At 41.4% G+C, this 20,661-nt stretch overlaps 1 protein-coding gene across 6 annotated transcripts in view; it reads left to right on the forward strand.

Annotated features, from left to right (window-relative positions):
• ldb2a (LIM domain binding 2a) overlaps window positions 1–20,661 on the forward strand; it is a 68,350-nt gene that overhangs the window by 19,328 nt on the left and 28,361 nt on the right. The window lies entirely within an intron of this gene.

Here is a 20,661-nt window from a genome sequence, read left to right on the forward strand (position 1 = left end):
TAGCATACCTGCCTGTACTACACAAAAATAGAAATGTCAAACTAATTGTCTACCCTTACCTCATATTTACTTTTATAATCTTCTAAATGATCAATTGTGCATGACGCACAGTTAGCACTAACCTTTTCGATACTTGTCACTTAGCTACATTTTAGCTACGATTTTAATTTATTTTTATGTAATTTTTTGTCTTGAACATTTTAATACTCATTCATAATATTGTCATACTTGCCCTCGTACAATCCAGAAACATACTCCAAGTGTTTATATTAAAATGTCACTCTAACTAATAACCCTTTGCAGTTACAATGTTAGCATAGCTAGCTCATGTGCTATGCCATGCTATGCTACAGTATGTATTTAATTACTCACATATAACGAGGCTACCTCCAAAATGTGAGAAGGACTCGTGGAACACCAAGTGAGCATTTCCATCATATTTTACCAGCATATGTTAGCGTGTTAGCACGTTGATTAAAAGGCAGCGTCAGGGAATGTTGAGGACACGTGTTAGCGTAGCACGTCTCCGTCAAACAACAGAAACGCCGAGACGCTTTTATTGGCTTTGTGATACCGTCCGCTTCATCTCATCTGCATAGCTTGGGAGCATATTGAATATCACGCCGATAAGGACGCGGCGGCGGTGCCGTGGAAATGAAGCTCCCGTGTAGCTGCTGTGCGTTTGTGTGTGTGTGGTTTATTGCACGTGTGTGATTTAGCTCGGTCACGGAGGCGGGGGGATGGCCACCATGGAAGCGTCTCGCTTTGCTCTGCAAATGTAAAAATACCACACAAAAAAAAAAAAATCCAGAGGCGGAAACCTCGTTCCCTGAGGAGCACCGGGCTTAGCGCGCATGGCGATGATGACTCACTGTCAGTCGCCAGCCTTACCATTACACATACGCACACACACACACACACCTCCAGGAATCCAGTATCCTCCTGTTATAATGCTAAATTATACAAAACACTATCTGAGAGATATTCACGTAACAATATTTTTATTGTTGTGAGACTTAATATTTCATATTTATAATATTTTGGGAGTGTCATCATCTAATTTGCATAGTAGGGCATGACGCATGGGAGACTCAAAGTGGGCAAAAAAACATGAAAAGCAACACAAACGGCGTATTTTCTTCAGTCATGGCTTCTTGTAAATATAATTTAGTAAAAACACTTAAGAGGATAATTCTGCAGCAATTTTGTAAGAATTAAATCAAAATAAGACAAAAGTCTTTAAGACAAAAAAGTTGTAAATTGAAAGTCAAAAAATCGTAATTATATATATCAACAATAATAAATAAATATATATATATAAATATAAATACAATACTGACTAGGGCTCCAACTAACAATTATTTTCATAATCAAATAATCAGTCGATTATGTTTTCGATCAATCGTATTTTTTTTAATAATCTACTGATTATTTGATTATGAAAATAATCGTTAGTTGCAGCCCTAGTCAGTATTGTATTTATATTTATATATTTTTTTTTATTATTGTTGAAAAAAATCTCAAGAAAATTGTGTGAAAGTTGGAATATTATGAAAAAAACTATTTTTTAAAATTAGGTTTGGAACTGAGTTATTATGAGATATGAGTTATTATTATAGGAATAAGTTGAAAATATTATGAAAAAAACGTACAAGAATAAAGTTTATTTAAAAAAATGAACAGTACACTGCCGTCATTTATCCAAATCTAGTCGTTTTATCCAAAAAAGACGTGTTAAATATAGCTAAAATATTGCTAAACTGGCCAAACACTGATGCTCCCCTGCTACGTCTTCTTATTCCCTGGCAGACCAGAAGCAGAGTTACAATGCCATCTATTGTACGCTGTTGGACGAAAAGGTAGCGCCAAGTCTATTTGTGGCGGTCCAAATGTACTTTTTTTAAAAAATCATAATTTTCACATATCCCAGTAAGAGAAAATCACTATTACAAAATCTTGGTAAGTTAAAAAAAAAAAAAAGTACCTTAGCAGCCATTTTTGCCGTTTTAAGCATGTTTAATTTCTAGTAACATCTTAATAATTCATGACAAGGATTTGCCACTCTGCTGTAAGTCTTTCACCATAATCATTATTATGATTTGCAGAATGGTGACGTAAATAAAGCCGCTTCCTAATTGTACGCCACATGTCAGCAATAATAAGAAGAACACACTTTAGGATTCCTTAGTCGTGTTTTGGGGAGCAGCACAGAGTCTCCAACATGTCGTAAGCGCGCATTAAAGTCTTTTACAGCCGTGACAGTATATTGCTTTGTTACGGCTGATGTTTTTAATGCGTGCCAGATCATCTAAATGGCCTGGTGGGAGGAGGAGTGTGTTGTTTATGTGAGCGTGCGCTGCTGCAAACAACTCTCCATCAGCCAATTATTGTTCCCCACACCAAATATTCAGCACCCTCTCCCACGTAATTACACAAGCCCGCCTCCGCCTTACACCCCACCACCGCCAGTGTCCACGGCCCTGACGTTCGCCGCCGCCACCGCCGCCGCCTAGTGTGGCGTAGCAATCCTCCAGGCATCTGATGAAAGTGGCGAGCGGTGATGCAATCAAAGAGCAAGAAGGCTCGTTTCCCAAATAGTTGAAACAAGAGCGGGGCCAAACTTTGCCTCTCTGGCGGGCAAAAAGTGTGAAAGTGTCTCACGCAATCATTGCAGCAGCAAGATGACCACTCTGGATTTCACTTTATTGACTGGATTATTATTATTATTATGTCATATTAGCTTTGATGCTTGTCATTTTCGGTTTGTTTGCTCTGCTGGTATGGTTCGTTGGCAGTATCGAACCCAACCTGGGTGACCGAGAACACCTGACCGATGGGTCCGGGTGTGCCTCAGTTCTAGTCCTGACTGAAGGAAGTGCGAATGCTCCAAAAACACAGCAGATGCGATGTCAACAAATGCAAAGAAACAGAAAGCTCGGTGAAAGTCATCCAAAAATCTATGTAAGCCAAAAGCGCAAACATACGTTGCCGTATTATTTTGTTATTCTTCCCCACTCTGTTTGAAAGCCCCTTAAGTTTAGAATAAATATCATTTAGCTCGGTAACTGAAATGCTAGGAGGGCCCTCAAAGGCTAAACATAGACCTCACCATAGGAGGTGGAAACAGAAACAATGAAGTGAACTAAATGGAACCCTAAACAGGTGCGTTCCCCAGCTTCCTCTAATAACAGTAAAGGTAATACATACAGTGCCAAACAGGAAACAGATGAAACAAAATAAAAGCATTGACCAGGAAGTAAAGACAGAACAGCAGAGCACGGCATATAAGCTTTGAACAAATAATTTTACTTTATATGATTTCTGTAGGCTGCCAATGCAGCGAATGCACCTGGTCTGCCAAAGAATAAGAAGATGTAGCACGAGGGATCAATGTTGCCAAATTTTATTGACTTTTTCTGAAAAGTCGACAAATCTAGGAACTTATTGGCCACTTGTGGAGACTCTAACGCAGGGGTCAAAGTTTTTCCACCAAGGGCCGCATACTGCAATATCTGTAGACGAAAAAGTTTAATATATTTAAGGAAATAAAGAGCCTCCTCCTGATGTTCTTTTCTTCCATTTTTGATGTTTTTTTTGTTTGTTTGCCTGTGTAATTGTATTTTTTCTTCTAATATTATTTAAGGCTGTAATGATTATTCGGGAGGCGGCACGGCGGTCTAGTGGTTAGCGCACAGCTAGGAGACCCGAGTTCATTTCCACTCTCTCTGTGTGGAGTTTGCATGTTCTCCCCGTGCATGCGTGGGTTTTCTCCGGGTACTCCGGTTTCCTCCCACATTCCAAAAACATGCTAGGTTAATTGGCGACTCCAAATTGTCTATAGGTATGAATGTGAATGTGAGTGTGAATGGTTGTTTGTCTATATGTGCCCTGTGATTGGCTGGCCACCAGTCCAGGGTGTACCCCGCCTCTCGCCCGAAGACAGCTGGGATAGGCTCCAGCACCCCCGCGACCCTCTTGAGAATAAGCGGTAGAAAATGACTGAATGAATGGATGTATAAGGTGTGATACTGCCACCTAGTGGTGTTTTATAGGTACAGCAGGAACAAGGCGTATGTTTGCTTGTTGAGTAAAAAGCCAAATATAAAGCAGCCATACATGATTATGCTTTACTCTTTGTTTGACTTTTGAGGCCTGCTTTTTGTTCAGGTTCTGAATCGTACAAGTGTCGGACCGCGCTGCCCCAACATATGACGTTAGCGTTTAACGTTTGTTATTCATGCAAACTACAACCGAGGTGACAAAGCTGCTGTTCCATGAATCCTATCATTGTAAAAGCAGGACAACACTTGTGTTGGATGTCAGTACACAGTGCTGGTGTACCTAATGCTGTGTCCACTTTACTACAGAAGCCACACACACACACATTTAAAAATGATGAAAGACGTATAAATGGAGTTTGGGGGGGGGGGCTTTTTTTGAGTTGAAGGCCAGCCCTGCGATCCAACTCCCTTTCTGCAGAATCAAAAGATTGACAGCGGCGAGCGTGTCGAACTGAAGCTGTTTTTATTGAATCGCCCAGTGTAGACTGTAGTGTGTGTGTGTGTGTGTGTGTGTGTGTGTGTGTGTGTGTGTGAAGGCAGGGGAAGAGGGCACCAGAGGGGGGTGTTTTGAAAAGAGGAGGTGGGGGGAGGAGAGCGGTGGCGGTGGAGGCGGGGTGCAGACGAAGGTGCTCTACAGCGGGATGGAGCGGCTGGATTGAAGGTGCGGGGCCGTGATTGACAGGTGGGATGATGCGGCGGCGGCTCAGCTGCAGAGTGGAGATGTAGCCCGGCCGCTGATTGACAGCTGAGCCCCGTCCTCGGAACCACAGCCACGGATTGGACGGGCATATCCTAAGCGGGGGAAGCGGAGGAGGGTGGGGGTGGTGGTCGTGGAGGGGGGTGTTTTAACAGAAATATCATTTATGTACCTTTCAACATTTGCTTGTGTGTTTTCTGTTCTGAGATGCTCTACACCGCCATCGTTTTGTCAACTGGTGGTGTTTTTACGTCCTAAAAAAAACCCAAAAAACAACACAAACACACAACAGGAAGATTGTTCCAAAAAAGCCTGAGGGTGTTAAAAACAAACCGTAATATGGACACAACATTCAAGCTCATGACATCCAATACAACAGCTGTAGCAAATTCTCAACTGGCGGGGTGCACAACCATTATGGGTACAGAATGTACATAAAAGTATGAAATATACCGTCATTTCCGCTGTATAAGATTCAGCAGTGCTTAAGCCGCACCCGCTAAATTTTGATAGCAAAACAAATGCGTACATACAGTATATAAGACACACCGGATTATGAACTGCACATGTCCTTATCATAAAATGACTGTTGCATGCACAAGTCCATGAGGACCAGGAGGAAATAACAACAAGCTTGTCAACCCATCGGAAATCAAAAAAAAAAAAAAGCTAAAATCATCACACAGCAATTTAACAGTCAAAAGGTAGCTATGAAATATACTGTACAAGACAGTTATTTTAACTTCTTCCCAGCAGAGCAGTTCTTTGGCCGCCATGGTCATGGCCAGGAGGTCCCTGATAGCTTGTGATTGGCTCCTGCTAAAGAAAGATCAGATGTCAGAAGATTAGAACATAAATTCATAAATTAGCCGTACCGCTCAGTACCAGACATTTTTGACGATTTTGACTGATTTTTTTCATGACATGCAAAATATTATGTTCTCGTTCTATATAACCATGCTATCAAAAGACAGATTAGACTGCCATCTTTCATCAGAAAAATGTTTTTTTCATCAAAAATGTTTTTCCATTCTTCAGTAATCAGCAGTAGTACATAGTCAAAGTAACAATTCTCTACAAAAAGGGGGGGGGGGACATTTTTTTGTGAAAAGGTACTTAAAAGGAAACTTAACTGTGTATGTGCACATGCATGCATAATTTAAAAAAATATTTTTTCTGGTTTTAATTTTAAACCATGCAGGTCATGCCCTAATAAAATCTAATAAAATGGAAACAAAAAGGGAGTAAAAACCCTGAAATCCACAGGAAGTGTGTCAAAGAGATTATTTTCCACCCTTTGTATTGAGTTGTGGACTACTATAGAGCCGCTACACATGGAAGCTTTCTAGATCTTCCAGAATCTGTACCTATTCCAGCAATATTTGCTTGGATTCCACCCACGGCCCGCCTCCGTGCATGCCCACTCCGCTGTGATTGGTCACACTCCTAAGACAAAAAGATGCAGCAGAGCGGGATTAGGGCAAGCCCATAGCTTGTACCTGGGCACGCCCATAGAAGGATTTAATTGATATTGTTTTTTGTCAAGCATTAAGATTCGACACTGCTCAGGGGTCCTTGAAAGCACCACAATCCATTCGCTTATTAATGCTGCCACAGCTTAATAAATACACCCAGCAGACGACAAACTGTCATGTTCCTTTTCAGAGCTTCTCCCTTTTTTGTTTTTTTAAAGAGTATCTTGAGGGTTCTGTCTGATTACTCGCTAAATATAGCGACTATGTTACCATAAAGATGTCAACACCCATCCCTCCTGATGCATCCTTTTATCCTCTGGCACCCCAGGTACGTATGGGGTGTGCTAGAACGACATGAACTAGAATAAAAGATGTAAGGATCATGTGCGTTACGCGTTTCACCTTTCACCTCAGAGACCCAGGTCACTGTGTGTGGAACGTGGCCCTTGCACCCCCACCATCATGGCCTAAGTCTGCCAGGTTGAGGAAGAACCTAGAAGGAGCGAGGGGAGAGTCTTTTTGGAGCGACGCCAATCAATAATAAAAGCTCAAATTGATGCCAGTAGACTTTGTGATTCCGTTTGATGATTTTTTAATGCGGCATGCGTGACTGCGCCGGCGTGAGCACGCTCTTTATTTTAGCAGCAGCAGGTTTTGCCGGACCGGAGACGAGAGCCTCCTGTTCAAGACTTTTAAAAAAAAATATATATATATATAATTCTCTATGAAAATACCATAGTTGCTTTTTATTATTATTCTATTCTCCATCTCCTTCACAAGGTAATTAGCTTTCAAAAAAGCATTAAAGCAAGAAAATTAACTTTAACAAGACAGGACTTTTAAAAGTTGGATTATTATTATTATTTTCATTGCATTTCGATTTTTGGCAAATGTAATGTACCAAGTCGACGAAATATTGATATATTTTTATATTCGTTTTATAGATTGATTATAATAGTTTGGAGTGGTGATACTTTTTAGCAACAAAATAATAATAAAATAAAAATGGAAAATTGAATGCAAACCATAGATTTTGCAGCCGTAGCAGTGCTTCCCACAGGACTGCAATGTATTGGTGGCAGTGGGTTTACATGAAGTCATCGTCTTATTTGCATAATTGACAATCCGTAAACAAAAAACACAAATAGCAAATAATATTAGCAATAAAAAAAAAATGATTAGCAATATCAATAAAAGCAAATAATGTTTATGAGTGAGGGGAAAACAGGTAGTGCCAAGTCTATTTGTGGCGCTCCAATCATTAACTTCGTATGCAGGCATGTGAGCCGTGCGGAGGGTGGGAACGTCGCCAAACAGGAAGGTGGGCAGCGGCTATCGGAGGGCACCAGCTGTTCGCGAGAACGGGCGGGTCCTCGGCCTTCCTGTTTCTCCACCCCGAGTATGTGCGCCCCCCCCTTTCAGCAATAACAAAAGTGGGCCTCAGAAACAATAGATGACCCAAACAGTCGTGGTACCCTTCCACGGTCCCCTCTTCCTCCGACCTTCCTCACCTTCCCATCCCATCTTCCTGTTCTCTCCTAAATAATGCTGACTTGCTAGTTTTTTTACAGAATCTTGAAGGTCTGAATACTCTGTAAAGATAGCCATCCCTCCTGCTACATCTTCTTATTTTATGGCAGACCTGGTATGTATGAGGTGTGTAATGATGCCATCTACTGTATAGATTTGCAACGGCATAGTCCCATTATAATGTGTTTACAAGCGCCATCAGTTATGCAGATGTAAATTTATTTGAGGCGCCCCCCCCCTAAAAAAAAACCAAAAAAAAACACACCCCTACTGTGTTAGCTGTCAGCAGTTTGGTTGATGCATCCCTCCACGTCATAGTTAGCTGTCTCTCTCACACACACACGCACGCGCACACACACTTAATTTAACGTGACTAGTGCGCGACCGTCTCCGGGCGCGGCCGCCATCCGCCCTGTCGCCTCGTGCCGGGCTCCGCTCCGCTCGGCCTCTCGGTGGCGTCTTTTCCAGCCAATTAAACGAGTTAGGTCCACGCCGAGGCTTGTCAGTGACAGAAATCTCTCCAGGGAATTAGTGCGTGAAAATGGATAAATTGTATGCGGCGAGCTTTCCTCCTCCTACCGCCTCTTTGTCGGCGCCTCCGTTCCAAGACTTTGTAGGCCATCTGGAGCGAAGAAAGTGGCGAGCGAAGCGTCAAAAAGTGGTGTGATCGAACTTTTGCTGGCATCACAAGTTCTATACGTTCTTACAGTATATCGGGAATATGCCGGCGCCTGCTTTTGTTTGCAAGAGCCTCTGTTGGATGAAAGGCACGTACAGGATAGCAAATTAGCAAACTAGTTGACACCACTAGTTACGCAATAATAAATTATCCATCCATTTTTTTATGCCACAGGTATGCTGGAGCCTATCCCAGCAGTCTTTGGTAATGTATTATTTGCCTGGCAACCAGTCCAGGATGTATTGCCCAAACAAATAAATGAGAAATGGGAGTTCATGGCGTGATCCACACAACCTACACAACATAGCGACTTAAAATACAATGGGTGGCGATTGTGAAAGGTGTTAGCATCTTAGCGCAGTGTTGTTTTATCCGTCAGCCACCCAGAGTAGGTGTTTCACGACGGCAATCCCGACGATACAACGAATAAACATCATGGTGTTGAAGTTCTTGATTAGCCACATTTTCTGTCTGTTTTGGGTTTGGGCATTGGTGATGTAAGCGATTCCTCCACACGGAAAAAAAACATAAAATATATTTTGTAATGAATGTACTTCAATTATTATAGAAAAAATACAATTAAACATGCAAACAAAAGTGGAAGAAAAGAACATCAGGCTCTTTATTTCCTGAAATATATTAAACTTCTTCATGTACAGATATTGCAGTATGCGGCCCTTGGTGGAAAAACTTTGACCCCTGCGTTAGAGTCTCCACAAGCGGCCAATAAGTTCCTAGATTTGTCGACTTTTCAGAAAAAAACAATAAAATTTGGCAACATTGATCCCTCGTGCTACATCTTCTTATTCTTTGTCAGGCCAGGTGCGTTTGCTGCATTGGCAGAAAGCCCCGTTCTATTGTGTTTATAATGGACTGCCAACAGATAGCATCACGTTATGTATTTGTAGAAATACTAATGAGCAGGAATAATAAAATGTTGATGAACTCTACTGTAATGTTACATGTTACATTACATGTTACTGTAATGTTTCATTGTCACTGATGGGGAAGACAGTCTCCATTCATCAAATCAACAACTGTATGAAGGGTAAACACCAACACTACAAACAAGATCTTTTATACACATTTAGCCAAACCCGAATCACTAGTACTCTTTGGGGAAAATAAGATAATACTCCTAAACTACTACACATGTTACGCTTTGGTTTGTAAACACAACATTTGCATGTACAGGCGTCCGGGGGAAGATGTCCCACGAGGTCCGTTACCGAACAAATCTGCCATTTGTTTTGCTGCGATGTAATTTAGCGCCGCTCGCTGTAAGCCGCCACGGCAAACAAGGCGCTCATGAAAAAGTGACGAGCAAAAGTGTAGCACGAGCTTTTAACAGTGGAAGACTCCGGCGGAAGGTCAGCGAGGCGAGCGGCGAGAGGAGGAGGAGGAGGAGGAGGAGGAAGCCGGATTAATAATGAATACCAGCGTCATCTGCAAACCGGGCCGGGGAGGAACACATTCACCTAGAAAAGATTTGAAAACACACACACACATGCACACACACACACACACACACGATGGTGCGAGAGACTCTGGACGATGCACAACACACATGCATTTGCACACACACACACACACACACACACATAAAGTTATTGACACATGGAAAAATCCATATTTATATATAATACAGTGTGCTGGAGACCCATCAGCCTCTGGTCTGTGCACTGCTTTACTTAAGGCATTAAATGTTTATGTGCTCTTTCGGAATCCAATGCACAAACACACAAACACACACATAGCAGACACACACATGCAAATAAAACTCAAAACTGGGTGGGGGGGTTGTTTTTTCCTCATAATTTGCAGTAAAATTAGGGGGACAAACCAAACCAACAGGTGGCACTGACTGAATATACACTATAGCCATTATAGCCACTATTTTTTATGTAATAGTATGCTATTATTACATATTATTAGAATATATTTTGTAAATAATATTATATTTAAAATGTTGAAATGTAAAATCATTATGATTACATTATCCCATGTGGTGTAATGCCAAATTATAATACTTTTTTTTCTATGTACTTCAGTTTTCTTCAATTTTTGTATGTTTTATACAATTATTTATTTTTACTATACTTTCCGGATTATAAATCATACTATTTTTCATTGTTTGCCTGGTCCTTAGACTTATACACCACAGCGAATATATCAGGGATGTCCGATAATTATTGGGACCGATGATTATCGCATAAAAAATACGATATGGGTTGATAGCAGTGTCAGTTTTTTTCCCCGATCATAGAAATTTAAATTTCTATATTTAAAAAAATGCTGTATACAACACATATGTGTTCATTCCACCAGGAAATATGTCATGCCACACATATCGGTATCGGAACTTGAGAGTTGGACTATATTAGACATCCCTATAATATATATTATTATTATATATTATAATATTATATTGTTTATATTATATTAAATATTTGAAATAAATCATCAAAAACTACAAAACTAAAAATAACGATATTATCCCTGGTGGTGTAACGGCACAAAGCCAAACCATTTAAGCAAAGGACTAGCTAGCTATGGCAACCGCTGACAGCAAAAAATGGAAAGTTGGAAAAAAACAACAACCATGTCACATGTAGCACTACTTTAGCCAATTAGAAACATGAAGAAAGTAATATCTGGAAAAAGCTGAATAACAGCCTACGTAGTATATATCGAGGTGGAGTTGCCCTTGAATGCATCACACTCCATTGTAAACATGAAGTCACGTTAAATAAAAGTAAAATAAAGTAAAAAGTATTGGAAGACAGTTGAGTCATTGGCATCAATGTTATGCTATGCTATGTTCATTGACATCTCAGGAAATCTTGACCAAATCTTGCGAGCCACCTAAAAAAAAATGTCAAGAAAGAAACGGTGTTTTTAAAAATACATGTGTTGGTCGATGATAAATTCAAAAGTCAGATTGCGCGTCATGAAATATGCAGACGGGCTCGGTTGCTATGATTCTGCAGGTAAGACGTGTGCGTTTGCATGTGTGTGTGTGCGTTTGTGTGTCTTTGCGTCGCCACTTCCTTGAAGGTTATGTCGACTTGCGTCGTCACGGTTACCACCGTGACTCATAATGTTGACGATGTCAGGCCGGCCTGCAGACGACCACCAGAGCAAAATGTGGACTGATGTGCTACTCTTGTACATGCAGTGGCGGGGAAAAGCGTCTGCCTCCTTCCTGATTTTTTTTTTTTTTTTTGTCACATTTAAATATTTCAAACCATCAAATTATTTTACATATTAGTCAATGACAACACAAGCGAGCACAAACTGCAGTTTTTAAATGAAACTTTTTCTTAAGGGAGAAAAAACAAGTGATTCCCCCCTAAAGTGAATAACTGGTTGGGCCACCCTTAGCCGCAACAACTGCAATCAAGCGTTTGTGATAACTTGCAATGAGTCTCTTACAGCGCTGTGGAGAAATTTTGGCCCACTCATTTTTGTAGAATTGTTAGGATTCAGGTCAGGACTTCAGGACAGATCACAGCAGGTCTTCCTGGTCCAGAAGCAGCAAAACAGCCCCAGACCATCACACTACCACCACCATATTTTACTGTTGCTATGATGTTCTTTTTCTGAAATGAGGCGTTACTTATAAACCAGATGTAATTGGACACACCTTCCAAAAAGTTTTTTCTCGCCAGATCACGCAGGTTTTTCTGCCATGCAGGTCGTTTTTCCCCAGTGTCTTTCTTATGGCTAAGTCATGAATACTGACCTTTAAGACCTGACAAAGACCTGTGGGGTCTTTTGTGACCTCAAATTTTTGGGCCGGCTACACCAGGGAACTGTTCCATGTTTTGGCCATATATGGATAATGGCTCTCACTGTGGTTTGCTGGAGTCCAATGCTTTACAAATGGCTTTATATATGATGGCTTTCCAGACTGATTAATCTCAATTAATCTCAGTTATGTTTTAATGGAGGGGCAATAACTTTTTCACACAGGGCCATGTAGCTTTGATTTTTTTTCCCCTTAATAATAAAAAGTTTTATTTAAAACTAGGGCTGCACGGCGATGGAGTGGTTAGAGCGCAGACCTCACAGCTAGGAGACTAGGGTTCAATTCCACCCTCAGAGTTTGCATGTTCCGCCCACATTCCAAAAACATGCTAGGTTAATTAGCGACTCCAAATTGTCCATAGGTATGAATGTGAGTGTGAATGGTTGTTTGTCTATATGTGCCCTGTGATTGGCTGGCCACCAGTCCAGGGTGTACCCCGCCTCTCGGCCGAAGACAGCTGGGATAGGCTCCAGCACCCCCCGCCACCCTCGTGAGGATAAGCGGTAGAAAATGAATGAATGAATATCATATTTAATATTTGTTGCACACATATGTGTTACACACATGCAAACAAAAAAAAAATAACGGGAAGGGGGCAAACACTTTTCCGCACCACCACAGCCCCCCCCCCCCTCCCCAAACTCCAAATAGGAGGCAGAGGTATCGTTTCCTTGTTGAGATTATCAGAGTCCAAACAGTGGCAAGTGATGCTCATTACCATTGATTCAGCCTCACTGGGAGTCTGAGGTGTGTGTGTGTGTGTGTGTGCGTGTGTGTGTGTGTGCGTGCGTGTGTGCGTGCGGCCACTGTATCGAACGGCGCAGCGTGGGGGGACACCTTGTCACGGCGGTCCTTCACGTGAAGTGTGTGTGGTGAAAGTGATAGTCACTGTTACAGTATTTGGGTGGTGCTGCTGCGACACGGTGGGGGGGGGCGGGTGTTGTCTATGTCTCTTCCTCCCAACGGAGCTTCACCCTGGGGGTGGGTGCTGCTTGGGTAGGTGTGGGGGGGGGGGCACTGCAGCAGAGCGGGGGCCCCTGTTGAATTATGGATGGGGGTGAAGAGGGGATGAGGGCTGGCCTCAAGGGGACAAACTCCCCTCCATCCCCGACTCCTATGTACACCCCCCCACCTCCATCCTCCAACCCCCCATCTTCATTTATCCTCCTCCTTCCTGCTCGGGAAGAGGTCGGATGAGGGTGAATGGAGACGGAGCACTCTCGCTCTCTCCCATCTTTCTCCCTGCTTTTCCTCCATTCCCGACTCTTTGCTTCCCATCCCTCTCTTCTTCGGCCACCAGTGCCCAAACGCGGAGGTGAAGCCGGAGTTTGTGTCAGTGTTATACAACGTACAGTACAGTCAGAGCATTAACCTTTGACCTAAATAAACTGGCAGTAATTCCAGGAAGAAGGTGAAAGACGCTATTGAATTCCATGTCACCAGGATGTACGGGAAGTTCACAGCAATAAGTTCCATCCATTCCTCATTTGTAGTTATTCCACTTTCTTTTCTGCGTGTAAAATTAGAATTATTCTCGATAAAATATGTTTCATGTCTTTATTATTTATTGATCCCAGACCAGAATGTGATAAGTGAATTTCCGCAAAGTAGAATTCCTTATGTTTACGACCTTCTAAATACATATTATTTACATTATTAGAGCCCTCTATACATTAAATAACACCCCTATATTCGCCTCTTCATTCCTATGACTCAATAGCAGTATACATTACAAAATGTAGTATCCATAATAAGATAATAATCCATAAACAAAACAATATAGACTCACACATTAGGAGAGTCACATTATCATCTGCAGCACTTATTGCGGTGGCTATTGTCTTTTCTGTGTAACATTACTGACACCTAGTGACCAGTTTAGAATACTACATATCACAACTTAATGCCTTATACTTGAAAGTTCTTAATTTTGGCAAAAAATCTGTAATATTTGCTGAAAATATGCGTGTTTTTTTAATAATAATTGGCTGTAGTCAACAGTAACGAGCTGTTAATTAACACATTTTTTATTTTTCTGTATGTACTGTATGTATGCGGCAGGGCAATACAAAAAGGCGCTGCCGGCTGCAAATGGCCCCCGGGTCAGGCTTTGGACACGCCTGTCCTTCGTGATTATTAAGTGTACTTACACACTGCTCACTATAATAATAAATATGTTGACGCTTTATATTAATATAGTTTACTTTGCTAGAGAAAAACATGCATTTTAATGGTTCCCCCTTTTGCAAACATCATTTTTTATCCTGGTATGACAAAATGCTTTCAGCAGAATGCAAAGCTTTTGGCAAAAGAACAATTAGACGTTCTAATTGGTTGAATTAAAGCTGGGGTAGTTTAGGAGTCTGGGAGGTAGGAGTTGTTTACCTCGCTAAAATAGAAGACGTGAGGTTTGATGACAGGAAGTATGCAGAGAGGTTGGGGGGGTGGGGGTGGGGGGGATGGAGGTGCGGGTGTTTTTTTTTTTTTGCAAGAGTAGGAGAGATTGAATTAAACTTTTATGACTGATGAATATTTCATGTTCTGGGCAGTGATTCCCACATTCTGCTGCATGTGTGTGCGTGTGTGTGCGTGTGTGTGCGTGTGTGTGCGTGTGTGTGTGTGTGTGTGTGTAGGAGGTCCCCGCCAGTTGTGTTTCTTGTATTTCTTGTACATTGCATTGCATGTTATTGACGTGCTAAGATACACTTTCTTACTTCCTGTCGTCAACCTGTATGCTTTTTGAGTTCATGTGCAGCGTCAACACTCGTATTTGCTGTGGGGGGGTGGGGGGTACAGAAGGAAGTCACCTCACTGTCCTCTCGCTTAACCAGCCCCTTAGATCGTGTTCCGCATGACAGGTTGGCCCTTCGTTTTGGTTTTTCTACCGTTTTACGTCATTTCCTGTTGTGTGCTCTTATTTTGGTTTACTTTTTCCTGTTTCGTGTGATGTCCAGCTGCTTTGCGGTTTGCCGGTGCAGCATTCCCTGTTTGTCATTCCCAGTCAGCGCCACAATTACACACAAAGAGAGACACCTGACACTTTATAGTCATTGTAAATTCAAGTTTTATTATGTGAAAGTGAAACTGATTGATATCAGCAACAAGAGAAACGATCCAGTATCTCTTTCTTTGTGGCAATATCGGGCAGTATTCCTAATATTTTGCCTTTCTGTTGTTTTATTTTTGCCGTATTTTGAGGCTTGTAGTCCACTTGGCAACACTTTGGCATCATTACATCCTGTAGCCTTCAAATTAAAAAGAGTGCACCAGTGAAATACCACAGTTGCACCATTTGGAATGTGTCTTATTTTTTTAAATTAATTAATTAAATAAATACATCCATTTTTCCCCTCATTTTTCCATGAATTACTATCCAAATAATATAGTCTGCGTTTTCCTTTTTTTTTTGACTAATTAAATAACAAAACAGATATTTGTTTTTTTATTTGTTGATTTTTATAAAAATTATTAATAATTTGAAACTTGATTATTAAAATTAAGAATTTTTTCCCCCCATTTTCCTTTTTAATTAAATTTGTTTAAAGTTTATTTTCACCTTCTCATTTCCCTAAAAAATATTATAATAATTATTATATTATTATAATATTATTATTATTATTATTAATTATTTTCCCAATATTGAAATTAAAATTAAGAAGAATTTCACCCTCATTTCCCCTTTAAATTTACATTTTTGTAGTTTCTTTTTTATTTCGCACCATTTTTTTTTACATTACAATTAAAAAAGAAATTTATTTTTCCCAATATTAAAATTAAGATTTAATATTAAGAATGTTTTTATATTTACCTCACATTTTACCTCAAAATATTCTATATTTTTGCCAAACTTTTCCTGAGATTAAAAATATAATTCACATTCAAATTAGCGTTATCTTTTTTTTTATATTGCAAATTTATGATTGCAACTGACAGAATTCCCACTCAAAAAATATAATATAAAAAATAGCAAATAACAACGTCAGCGTCCATAAGACTAAAAAGAGTCTTGTCCAAATATGAAGCACTTGTTGTCACTTGTCACACGTCGACAGTCCTTTTTCCCGCTAACATTGACCTGGAGTGGATGTAATCACTTCGCCAATGAGGTGACACCCCTGTCGGTCAGGCCAGTCATGGCGACCCACGATGGCCGCCGAGCCCCGCGTACAAATCTCCATTTGTTTGCCAAGTCGCGTCACCCCGGTCCTCCGATCATCGATCAAGCCGTGCGAATCAATACGTTCGTTCGGTTTCCATCCGGGCGCCTCTCACCAATCATCAACACCGACTTACAACCGAAGGCTAATCATCGATCGCGATAGTATTTTTAGCTTAGCATATTGATTGCAAAGCGTCGGTCGAACACAGTGTGGGTTTGTATGCCTGACACCCACTGTAAGGAAAATCAATAGACTTCAGTGAGGCGCTTGATCCACTCTTGTGTACATTCAGGTGCTCTAATCTGTTTGCTGGCGTGTCCGTCGTGGGCTCAGTTTGGTGCTCAGTGCTGAGGCTGGTGTCCGGGAACAGGACTGTCGAAATGGACCACTCAAAAACTGTCCCCCGAAGATGTCAGACATCACCGATAAAATGGACTATTTTACTATTCAAAGGCCGTCTTGAGAGAAAGCAAGGCATTGGTTTGATATTTTATATTTTGTTACATGGATGTCAAGAAAATAGAGCATGCTGTGATATATGTGAAAAGCATATTATTATTATTTTTTAGCTCCTTTTTCCATTTCTCTTCTTCTATTTTTTTTCTTCTATTTTTCCAAATAATATTGTGACTCTCATCTTTCAGCAGAAAAAAATAGATTGTTTCCACCTTTTTCCGTTCTTTTGTAATCTGCAGTAGAACATAGGTAAGTTCATATATTTATATATATTTTATATATTTTATATATTTTTATATATATTTTAATATTTTTTATATATATTTTTTATATATATTTTTATATTTTTTATATATATTTTTACATATTTTTGAAATATTTGTATTCATAAATATTTTATATTTTATATTTATATCTAAACGACGATGCCACAACATACCGTAAACAACACATAAAATGGTTGTTTTACATTAAATTAATTTTTTTTTACATTAACTATTTACAATTTTTGCATTTGTGGGGATAAGCGGCATGGAAAATTGATGCATGGACATTTGCAACAAAGTTTTTGAAAGTAAAGCAAACCATGCCCACTACTTCAAGCCGGTTGAGTCAATTCTGTACTTGTCATTAGCCATTAGCTTGTAGCATCTCCTCGATGACTCTAATTGCGGAATTGACTGTTGATCCGCTGCGCCTGCGAGTGAATGGACTGCACAACTTAGCAGCCACCAGCAGGGGCGCTGTTGTCTTGAGTCAAAAAATATTATAATAGGAAACAAATGTATGCAATCGTATTTAATTTCAAAATATTACGGGCTGTATGATGATTTGGTTGACAAGTTCACGTTCATACATGTTGTTTACCAAGTAGCTTCTCTACTCCCTTGGTGCATCATTACTTGAAATGTATACATTGTGTACATACATACAGTACGTATGTGGGTGGGCAGCTCAAAGCATTGCAGTGCAGTGTTAACCACGACCTCTGCACTGTTGTTTATGTGCTAGCTATGCTTTGTTTGTTCTTATTGTGCTTATTGTCTATGCTTGTGTGCATGCATGGACCTCATTGTACTAAATGTGTGTGTGTGTGTGTGTGTACATTTACAAGCTACTGTATACTTAAATATGTATACATTTGTGTAGACGGCGCCTCTGTGTACTGTACAATGTGAGCGTATGTGCACTTTCACTTTGTGTGTGTAGAGGCTTTTGTGCCGCACACACGCCTGCCAGCGGCCCCTCTTTATTGGGAGCACAAAAATGGCTCCTGACGTCTTTTTTTTCTGGCTGGCTGGCATCGCTGGCAGGAGTCCTGGGAAGCGACGGGGGGAAACAATCTCGACAAAGTGGCGTGAATTAATGTGACTAATTAACACGGCGTTAATTATTTGTAAATTGCATGTTTGGGTACACATTACTTGAGAGGCATATGCCGCTCGTTGTCTGCTGCTGAGCGCGTGCCAGCCACGGCGCACCTCTGAAGGCGCGCCAGGCGGCCGACATGGGAAGCGAGGTGTGTAGTATGTGCAGTGTAACAATACACACACGGGATTGGTCGTCTTTAAGGATCAAAGTTGCTTAGGAATGTCACCACGAGGGACTTTTTTCCACAGTTAAAGAGGTATTGTCGGTGATACACTAGTGTGCATGTGTTTTCCATCTTTATTCTTTATGCCATTCGGTACCTGAGGCTCAGAGCTAAACCATAGCAAAATGAAAAGTTACTCAGATACTCAGTTGATTGTTGGCATCAACACCTGAAAGCAGTCTAGTAACAGACCCCCAAACAAGAAACTGTTAAATACTGACATGCTAATATCCCCAACTCGTGGAACCTCACTCCATTCACTTTCAGCCAAGTGTGTCAAAGCGATACTTGTCTCACATTTCGTTGGATTCAAAAGACGTGATATCATATCTGTGATCTGTGTGCGCCTTTAAGAAGCGACGCCTGGGAAATGACGTTATGATGTCATCATCTGGCTCGAGACCATCGTTAGCAGAGCGCTAGCAGTAGGTTAGCAGTGTAGAGAGCGGCTGACAGCAGCTCCTGTGTGAATGTTGAAGTGCAACTTGAGTCTCTCCTTGACTATACACATGTGGTCGCTAGATGCTAACGTGTGAGGCTATTTTAATTTATTGATGCCTAAGATGGCCTATTTTGTAGTGTTATGTGTTATGTAGTGTTATGTCTATTGGGTAATACAAGTGTATATGTGACTATAGGGGTACTATTTCATATCATGAGGGCTCTAATCATGCTAAAAGCTATATTTAGAAGATCTTAAAAAGTGCAAATTGCAATAATATTTTATTTATTAATATTGACTCCGGGCGGCGTTCTCCCCGTGCATGCGTGGGTTTTCTCCGGGTACTCCGGTTTCCTCCCACATTCCAAAAACATGCTAGGTTAATTAGCGACTCCAAATTGTCTACAGGTATGAATGTGAGTGTGAATGGTTGTTTGTCTATATGTGCCCTGTGATTGGCTGGCCACCAGTCCAGGGTGTACCCCGCCTCTCGCCCAAAGACAGCTGGGATAGGCTCCAGCAACCCCCGCGACCCTCGTGAGAAAAAAGCGGTAGAAAATGAATGAATGAATGAATATTGACTCCCACCCGCTTTCCAAACTGATTAATCTCAATAATCTCAGTTAACTTATTATGTCTCAGTTAACTTTTTCACACAGGGCCATGTAGCTTTGATTTTTTTTCCCCTTAATAATAATACGTTTTATTTAAAATTAGGGCTGCACGACGGTCGAGTGGTTAGCGCGCAGACCTCACAGCTAGGAGACCAGGGCTCAATTCCACCCTCGGCCGTCTCTATGTGGAGTTTGCTTGTTCGTGGTTTTCTCCCACATTCCAAAAACATGCTAGGTTAATTAGCGACTCCAAATTGTCCATAGGTATGAATGTGAGTGTGAATGGTTGTTTGTCTATATGTGCCCTGTGATTGGCTGGCCACCAGTCCAGGGTGTACCCCGTCCGTGTCATCCATCCCACTGAAAGAGTCGTTATGAGAGGCGTGTCGTTAAAAAGTCAGCGACTGATGAGCCCAAGTTGGCCGACCGCGGTCTTGAGATGCTTCCAACGAGGTTCAAAGCCTGGATGGCGGACCCCAAGCTGCTCATTCTGAGTCAGTCATCTTGAGAGTAAATAAAAACACCCCCCCCCCAAAAAAAAAAAAAAAAAAACATGACACGAGAAGGACGTCTGAGCGCCAAACCATCCCAGCATGGCCGCCATTACTCGCCATCTATCACTCGGTCACCCCCGGCGACGCACGCTGTGTTGGATTGGGACGGCCTTTTGGCAAGCAAAACTCCTCCATGTGGCGACCCCCACCCCCCCCCCCTTTCTTTCTGTCTCTGCGCTCGTCTTCGCTTCCCTTCTCCTCTCCTCGCTGACAACCCTTATTATTTTTTTTTTCATCTTCCCTCCTTCTCCCTCTCCCCCTCTCCATCTTTCATCTCCCTCCTCTCCCCCCTCCTTCTCCTCCTCCTCCTTCTCATTAGCAGTCAGCTCCACTCGGAGATGTACTTTGTTTTGCAGGCGTATGGTGTAGGCCGAGCGAGCGAGAGCGAGAGCGAGAGAGAGAATGGCTGCTCACGCTGCCAAGCGGTGTATGCGTTATTTAGCCATGCCTGACTTTACCCAGTTGGAAAAACATGCCAGTCATTGTGCAGCCACCACACACCCCACTCCATTGTTTCTCCGTCTTTCCTCAACTCTAGCCCACATTCGCTTCTCACCTTGGGAACTCTTGCGTAACAAATATTATAAG

This window comes from Doryrhamphus excisus, linkage group LG23 (assembly GCF_037039965.1).
Source record: "Doryrhamphus excisus strain RoL-2023G ecotype Guam linkage group LG23, RoL_Dexc_Guam_v1.1, whole genome shotgun sequence".
Lineage (NCBI taxonomy): Eukaryota > Metazoa > Chordata > Actinopteri > Syngnathiformes > Syngnathidae > Doryrhamphus > Doryrhamphus excisus.